Genomic DNA, 8,442 nt, shown 5'->3' with positions numbered 1-8,442 from the left:
AGCAGCCTGCCAGGGCAAAGTCCTGAGGCTGCTGCTCCCGCCCCAGGCTGCATGGCGCAGAGGAGCCTGGCCCCTCGCCCTAGGCACAGACCCCTCCAAAGCTGGTCTCCTGTGTCCCCAGCGGGTGGGGGTCGTGGAGGGGCCTGGCAGAGGCGTGGTCACAGCTAGGTGCTGGCTGGCACGGTTAGAGAGGCAGGGAAGCAGAAGTTACAGCAGGTATCCAAGCAGCTGCCAGCGTGAACCCCCAGCCCCGTTCTTTCCTCACACTGGGGAGGGGTGAGACAGAGCCAGCCTCTGTGCTGGCCGGGGGTCTCTGCATGAAAGACGTGAGATGCCCTTCTGCAGAGGGAGCAGGCTCACCCAGCACAACCCCTGAGAGCTGGCGCTGCCTTTTGTGCTCCCCTTTCTAGTCCCCGCAGCGTGGTGGGAATCAAAGGAGCGAAGGTGAAAACAGCCCTGCCCGACGAGGCGTTTCCGGCTGGGATTTTCGTCACTCCGGGCAAGGCAGATTTCCCAAACCAAGTCCTTGTACCCTGGACATAAACAACTCACTAGCAAGCCCCGTGGACGGGAGCGAGGGCTGACGGTGCAGCACACTGGGGGCCCACCTTCGGCTGAAGCTTCTGGGTGCTACCCAAACACCAACTAGAACGAGCAGGGAGCCACGAGCTGCCACTCCTCAATCCCCGCCCTTGTGCTGCTAACCCGTCCTGCACCCTTGCTCTGTTTGCTGTCTATTTGTTTAGATTCCAGTTAGGAATCTAGAAACAAACAGCGCGGTGTGTTTGACCTTAAGTCCATGTGTAAGTGGTGGCAGGTTTAGGTTCTTAGACACTAAAGTCTGCTGGAGAGGAAACGTCTCTACTGTAATCACAGTGTCCTGGCCCTCTCCGCATTCTGGTGCCACTGGAAACCGCTTGATCCTGGCTCTGGGGCTCTGTGATGGCTGGTATCTTGGGGTAAATATCTTCACCTGGTGTAAACTGGCAAAGCGCCGCTGCTGTCAGTGCCAGGTTACACCAGCGGAGGATCTGGGCTCTGAACTTCCTATTGGTTACTGCAGGCTCACTGGCCACACGATGGCAGAAACAGGTGGCTGAGGTGCCGTTGCTGCTACAACACAGAGCAAATCTTTTTCCCGGAACAGCTGCAGTTTGTCAATTCACTGCACAGAAGAGAAGCACAGCAAGTTTCTTGAGCCTGATCCCAGCTGGCACCTGTGAATTAAGCTGATCAGGAAAGAGCGGGAGGACAGCTGCTTGGTTGGAGTGGATTTCGGCCCAGGTCCTCAACAGTGGTTCGGCTCCTAACTTCCCTTGAAATCAGGGGAAACGAGGAGCTGAATTAGCTTTGCGGGTCTGGCCATGTGCCTCCCCCAGCACCTCTGGTACCTGCTGGGCCCCAGCCCAGACGAGAGCAAGTGAAAGCCTCACCCCTGTGCAAATGATGGTTTGTAAATGATGGGGGGTGGATCCACACTGCTCCTCACAAATGTCTGTAAATCTCTGCCTGTCACAGGTAGCGCGCATCAACCCTTCCCTGCATCCAGGAACACTTCCCCAGCCTGGAAGGCAGGGCTAGACTCCAGGGCAGCACACGCTGCGGGGTGAGCCTTCTCTCCCTGTCACTCTCGCTCGTTCAGAAAGACAGAGTAGCATCCCTCTCTTTCCCAGAGCTGGGATCCTGGCTCCGGGGCCTAGGTAACTCACATCCCCTTGCTGGATGGAATTCATCCCTGCGGTGGTGCAGGGACCGAGAAGAGGTGGATTGCACCTCTTAAGATGGGGGGCTGATTCTGCAGTCCCAGCCTTAGCAGAGCCTCAGTGTAGTGGAGACCGACTGTGGGCCAAAGCGTCGCACAGTGTGGAAGACAGAGCACAGCACAGCACAGCACAGCAGCATTCTTGGAGCAGTCTAAGGCCACGTCCACACTACGAATTTTAGCTGACCCAGATTACCTTGGCATGAAGCTACCTCAGTCAGTAAATCGCTCGTGTGTATGTGGTTCCTTGTGTCGGCGCCACGTGTACTCATCAGGAGTGCCTGTGTTAATGCACAGTGCAGCACACCAGGGGTAGGTATCCCAGGCCTGGTCTACACTAGCGGCTTAGGTCGATTTAAAGTCCCTTAATTCAAATTAATTACTCCCGCGTCTACACTGGCGCGACTGTTAATTCGAATTAAGGTGCCTGTAAAATTGAATTAATAAGACCACCTCTGCAAGTGGAGTAGCACCTAATTCAAATTTGTTAATTCGAATTAGTGTCCATGTGGATGCAATAGGACTTAATTAGAATTAATTGACCTCCGGAAGGTATCCCATAGTGCACCATTTTAAAGTCCCCTCCAGCAACCCCTGGCAGATTTGAATCTTCTTTTCCTGTGCTTGCTGCCAGCGTGGAGAGAGCTTTCCTAATGTTCTCAGCATGGTTACTGCAAAGCCCAAACGCGCTCTAGCATGGAGTCAAGCAGAGATCTTAGACCTCATTAGGCTGTGGGGCGAGGAGTCAGTTCTGGCTCTGCTCAGAGCCAGTAAAAGGAATCTGGACGTTTATGGGAAGATATCCCAGGGCATGCTGGAGAAGGGACATGAGGGACGCTCAGCAGTGCAGAGTGAAGATCAAGGAGCTGGGCCAGACAGGACAGCGCAAATGATCCCGTGGAAGGCACATCTGGTGCATTTTCTTTATTAGCATTTCTGTCCTTGTGCATTTGGTGGGGAGGGCACGAGGGGGATCTCAGGCGTTTCGTTGCCTGTACGGGGTGGTGACCCAGGGCTCATTTGATTTGTGTGTTGAGAAAGGCTACGTTTATCATCAGTTATCACCTGGAAAAATGTACTGTCTAATCTGTTATCCCTCCCTCGCCTAGAAAAACTTTTCACGGGAGGGCTGCCATGTTTCTCTCCCCTCCACCCCCAGCCGGAATCTTCTCTGCAATCAAGATAGCCAGCATCATGGCTTCTTGTGTTTTAAGCATTTCCCCCCCACCCAGAACAAGCCATCGGTACTTTGTCTCTGTAAGGGTTTGAAATCCGAGCTGAGATTTCCCCCCCACCCAGACACACACAAGCTCTGGGCAGCTGATCTCTGTAAGGGTTTGAAATACAAGCAGAGAGAGGAAATGATTTGCCAGCTACATTGTATCATGGTCTAATTATGTCCATAGTAACATTGTTATCACTTTATTAACTCTGCTACTTGTGGCTACGTTGTTTCATGGTCTCCTTATTGAAAGGGAAACACTTGTATCCCTTTCTTCACCCCGCTAACTCTGCCTTGATATTTTTCTTTCATGGTGTAGACACCGCGGCCGTGTACCGACCCTTAAGAAATGCCGTGGAAAGACTGTCTGAGATTAGAAAAAGGAAAGCCCAGAACTCTGTGGATGAGAGAGGCCTTGAAGAAGCACTTTGACAGCCAGGCCCAGTAATGTGGGTTGGCAGGCTGGGCTCTCCCGGACCCTGGAGTTTTGGGGCCAGTGAGGAATCATGTGGTGCTTGGCCTGCCTCTATGAACATAGCCCTGTCTGCTAATGCACCATTGAGTTTTCAGTGCTTGTTGGACATTTATAGTTCCATGGTGTGTGGCTGATCCCCCGCGTTCTGCTGCACACTACAACAACACCAACAAGCAGTGGGGTTTCGGAAGCTCAAGGCATTCTGCAGCGGAGGCTGTAAAGTAATAAAGATGAATTCATGGATCAGCTTTCACCTCGCACTCCCTGTCAGCACCCAGCCCAAGCCAGGGAAGCGAATGGTCTAATCAGGGGACCAACTGCGATGATGAATCCTGGTCACGTGCCACCTGCGGCACATTGTGCCTAGGCTAAGAAGATTTATTCATTTCCAAAAAAATAGGTTTATTGCAAACCAAAAGCAGGGCAAAAAAAAATTAAAGAGCCCTCTGCGCAACTGGAAAACAAATACAAGAAAAACTTCCAAAAGAAAATAAATGAACGAGACAGAACTTGACAAGGGCAAGAACATGCCTGGCTGTTTCAGCCCAGTTTGGCTACATGAATAGCAGCAGTAGCTCCCACAGGCCGTACAGCTGCAGCTGGGGTTGTCCTCACTGTCCGCTGGTGTGGGGTGGTTGGGACAGGGTAGTGGCCCCTGATGCGGTGGAGGGGAGTGTACGAGGTGCTACACTGGAGCTCTCGAGGGAATGCAAAGGGAGGTGGAGCCTGGGATTACTGAACCTGCAGGTCCACCAGAGTCTGCAGCAGCTGTGCTTGCTGCTGGAGCAGCCCGGTTAGGTCCCGGTGCAGATCCCTCTCCTTTTCCTGCTGGGACTCCTGGGCCTTCCTCCTATCTGCTCTTTCCTTCCTCCGCCAGACAGTCTGAAATATTCACCCTCCAAGGCCCCTGTTCATGGTCCAATGCAGCTCTGGCTCACTTTAGCTCACAGTATGTCCCCTGAAGTCCTCTGCCGTCTCCCCGTATCACGGTCAGGCATTCCACAGGCGTGGCAGTACACACAGGAACCATTTCTATTTATAGTATCAGCACCCAGGGAAGGTTCGGGTTCAGAACTCCTTTCCCTTGTGCCGCAGCAGTTTTAAACAAGACATGCTTAGTGACTCTTCCGCTGAGGAGCTCTTCGGCTCAGCACTGCTCTCCAGGCCCAGCCGTGATGAGGATGGTCCAGCCAGCCTGGGTGGAGGGAGACAGTTTGCGGAAATGGGGAGGGAATTGTTTGGCTGCATCAAAGAATAACACTTTGGCCCCCGTCATCATGAAAAGGCATTTCAAAGATACATGGAGTTTCTAAAGTGGGGCCGTGACCCTGGAGAGTGGCATTCAGCAGCGTGGGCCATCACAAGCCAGGTGCTGGAGGCCTGCTGGGGTTGGCACAGGTCACCCCATATCTAGGCTCCCCCTGCATCGCCCTCAGGACAGCGCCCAGGGCTCAGCACTGTGCAGGGCGCTGGTGTTGCTGCGGCTGGGAGACACCTGCACTGCGAGGTCCTTGATCTAACGGTGTAGCCTACCTCGAACCAGGCAGCTGGATGTGCTCACGCTGGGCTCGGGATCTCAGGCAGGGAAGGGCTCCGTCAACTGTGTGTGAAAAGAGGAAGTCTCAGCAAACACCAGGCAGCTGCGGGTGCTTCAGCCAGGGAGCATCTTCCCCCCGCTGACTGTCCGGGGAAGGCCAATATTTGCACAGCGCAGGCAGGCAGCAGCCTGGGGACTGCAGCGAGTCCAGAGTCCAAGGCACTCGCCCCCCAGGGGATTGTTCATATCCTTGTCTGCGCTGGCCTGTCGCCGTCACCCACCCTCCTTGCTGAGCACCTCCAAAGAAACATACCCGCAGCCACGCAGGCCTGGAACACACACGCTGTTTGCTGCCATCACACTGGTCACACGGCTTGCGCGTCGTCCCCCTTCCTTCAGCCTGCCTCTGGCTGGACTAGACTTTGGAGTAGGGCCCATCAGTTCGGTGTTTGGCCAGCGCCTCGCACGCCGGGCCCGATCTCGCTGAGCCCGAGGCACTTCGGGGATACACAGGATTGATTAAAAACACACCACAAGAGCCTCTCCAGGAGAGCCGGGCGCTGGGTTTGCTTGGACAATGGCCTGTTTTACCAAACGCTGCCCAGAGCTTTGGCACCCAGCTCCCTGCCCCTGGCACTAGCCAAGACCAGCCGCTGCAGGGAGCGGGTGCAGGTGCCTGTGCAAAAGAGGCTGATTACGGAACATTCTCGTGCTCCTCGCCCACCCGTCTCTTTCCCACAGTCCCTGCCCATCTTTAGCGTCAGGGTCGGCTGGGAGGCTCCTGGGGGCGAAGCCCCACTGCTCCTGCCCAGTCTCCGCTCCCCTCGGCTGGCTCCACTTGGCACCTGGGGGCTGCGTCCCAGCTCCAGGAGACGCCGCTGTGTTTGAGAGCATTGCCCTGAAATCTGAACAGGGGCATAAGCCCTGTGTGACAGACAAGCCCCAGTCAGACCTGCCTCCTGGCAGCGCTGGGCACGCACAGGGTCAGCCAGTCCCTAGTCCTGGTCACCCACATTTAAATCCCAGCGCTGGACTCCAGTCACGAGGGAGGAACCACAGAACGACCAGACCCTGCTAGCATGGCCCCAGGACGGGGCATTCCCCAGGGCCTCTGCTGGTAGCACAGAGGGGGGGCAGCGCATCAGCCAGCTCCCCCCACTGACTTAAAGCTGTACTAAGGCACCCAGTGCCATGGTCCCTACGGGCTGCTTGGGGGCACCCACCAAGAACCAGGCCTGCGCATCTCGCCGGCAGACCAGGGCCGCCTGGCAGGAGCCGTCTCTCTCTCTTTGTGACACCCTCCTGCAGCAGCCTGGCTGCACATGCACTAGCTGTCGGCACAGCCGTGCGGCAGCCCGGAGAGCAAGTGGGGGTGCTTGAACCCAGCAGGAATGTGCGGAAAGGGGCACATGGGCCAGGCCGGCACAGCTCCGGCCAGCGGAGCCGCATTCCACAGGGGAGCCCACGCGGGCACTGGAGCAGCTCGCAGTTCCTCCTTCACTGCACACAGGCCTAGCCCACTCACGGGGCTTCTCCTCGGAGACCCTGCCCCGGCAGCCCCTCCCTGCGCCCCCCCAGCTGATCTGGGGATTTAGGCACAGGTGGCCCCAGGGGCTGTTCCCACGCTGTAGCCCAGCAGCTCTCTGGGGCAGGGCCTGCCTCTCACCAGCTGCCCGGGCAGCACCAGGCATGGCTCAGCACAGAGCTCCGGCAGGTGCTGCCCTGCTAGACAATCCTCGCAGACACCGTGCCCAGACACCAGCCCAGCTCCCTCCCCAGGAGAAGCCCAGGGGCTGGAGTGCAGGGCGGAGTGACTGCACAGCCTGTCTGGGCACCGTGCCGTGCAGGTCATGGCCCCGGCTGCCGTTCTCCTCTGAGCACTGCCCCCTTTCCCCAGGCCTGGCCTGCGCCGCTCTTCCCCCCCCGGGACAGTGGTGCTGGTGTCCGCGTCCCAGGGGCCTGGCCGGCGTGGAGTGGCGAGAAGCCGGGTGAGTTCAGCACAGCCTAGCAGGAGGAGGTGCTGAGCGTGTCTCTGCTGCAGGTAACACCCCGGGGCTGGCCTGCCTGGGGCGCAGGGGGCTGGTGAACTGTGGGTTAGAGGTTTGGGCCCAGGGAGCCTCCTGCTGCCCCGTGCAATCGAAGCATTGACACCTCCTTCCAGCGAGCATTAGCCGCCCGCACAGCTCCTGCAGGGCTGGGCCTGGCACCGGCTGCATCGCCCCCACCTCGACCCCCGCCCAGGGCATGGTGGGGAGAGTAGCCTCAGGCTGCTCTCCCAGCTCAGGAGTGGCCCCCTCCCCCACCGTGGCATGTGTCCAGAGCTGCTGATTATCCCCAGGTGGAAGGAAGGGGCCAGGGAAATCAGGCCCCAGCCAATCACCCTCCGCCCCAGTGCTGGCATGAGAACAGGGGTGCAGAGGGGGACTGTGGAATATGGGGCCTAGGCTTCCCCCAATGGCCCAGGGAGAACTCGGCAGGAAAAGCAGGGGCTGGGACCCTGGGACCTCTCCCCTCCGCCACCAGCACCTGGAGCAGGCTCTGGGACTCCGCTGTTTAAGTGACCGCCTGGTGCTCATCTCTGCAGCAAGCAGGTCCGTGGGCCGGGACTTGCCCCTGCTCGCCAGCGAGTGAGCGTAGTTCTCCCCCAGGCACCCGCTGCCGTATGAACAAGTCACTTCACTCACCCCTGCAGCTGTCTCCTCTTGGTGGACCACGGCAGCTTGTTAGTCGCTCACAGCAGCAAGAGCTGACAGCACCTGCAGGGCAGGACTCCTGGCTTCTCTACCCAGCTCTGCCAAGGGCTGGCGATGGTCAAGTCACTTCCCCTGGAAGGGAAATAGTTTCCACCTAGCGCCCAGGCTGGCTGAACTGCGCTGAGCTCGCCCTGCCTCAGGCATTCACTGTCCATACGGGGCCTTAATGGGCTACCAAGTCCCTCATTGCAGAGTCCCCCCGCTGGGCCAGATTCAGCCCCACACTCCCCCGAGGTGACTCCAGCCCCAACGCTGCACAAGTTCGTGGTCAGCTTAGTTCAGGGCAGCGTGGAGGAAGCCTCCCTGCATCAGCCCGTCACCCGTGCACAGCACACGCTGGAGGCCCGTGAAGTGACTGTCACCCAGTCCAGCACCGGGGGCCTCCCCGCACACCCCACAGCAGCACGGGCTGGCGGGTGGGCCCCTCGCTGCCCCAGCCTTCCTGCAGCTGAGTATTTTATCCCAGCTCCTCTAAGATGCTGTGCTCATGGCAAAGCCGCTGCTGGAGCCGGCCCAGCAGCCTGACACTTCAGCCCAGCTCTTAATGAGGTGCTGGAAGTTTCCTGGCTGGCCCTGGCCAGGCAGCTGTAGTTAGGAAGAGGATTACCAGCAGCCTCTCCTCCACCGGGCCTCTTCCCAGGCTTGGGAAAGCTGCAACCCCACTCTGCGGGCAGCGTTGTTTGGAGAGCAGCG

The sequence above is a fragment of the Emydura macquarii genome, unplaced genomic scaffold, assembly GCF_026122565.2.
Source record: "Emydura macquarii macquarii isolate MOO-44397 ecotype Brisbane River unplaced genomic scaffold, CSIRO-AGI_Emac_v2 contig_3647, whole genome shotgun sequence".
In the NCBI taxonomy this organism is placed as follows: domain Eukaryota; kingdom Metazoa; phylum Chordata; order Testudines; family Chelidae; genus Emydura; species Emydura macquarii.
Note: the sequence above shows the minus strand (reverse complement) of the source record.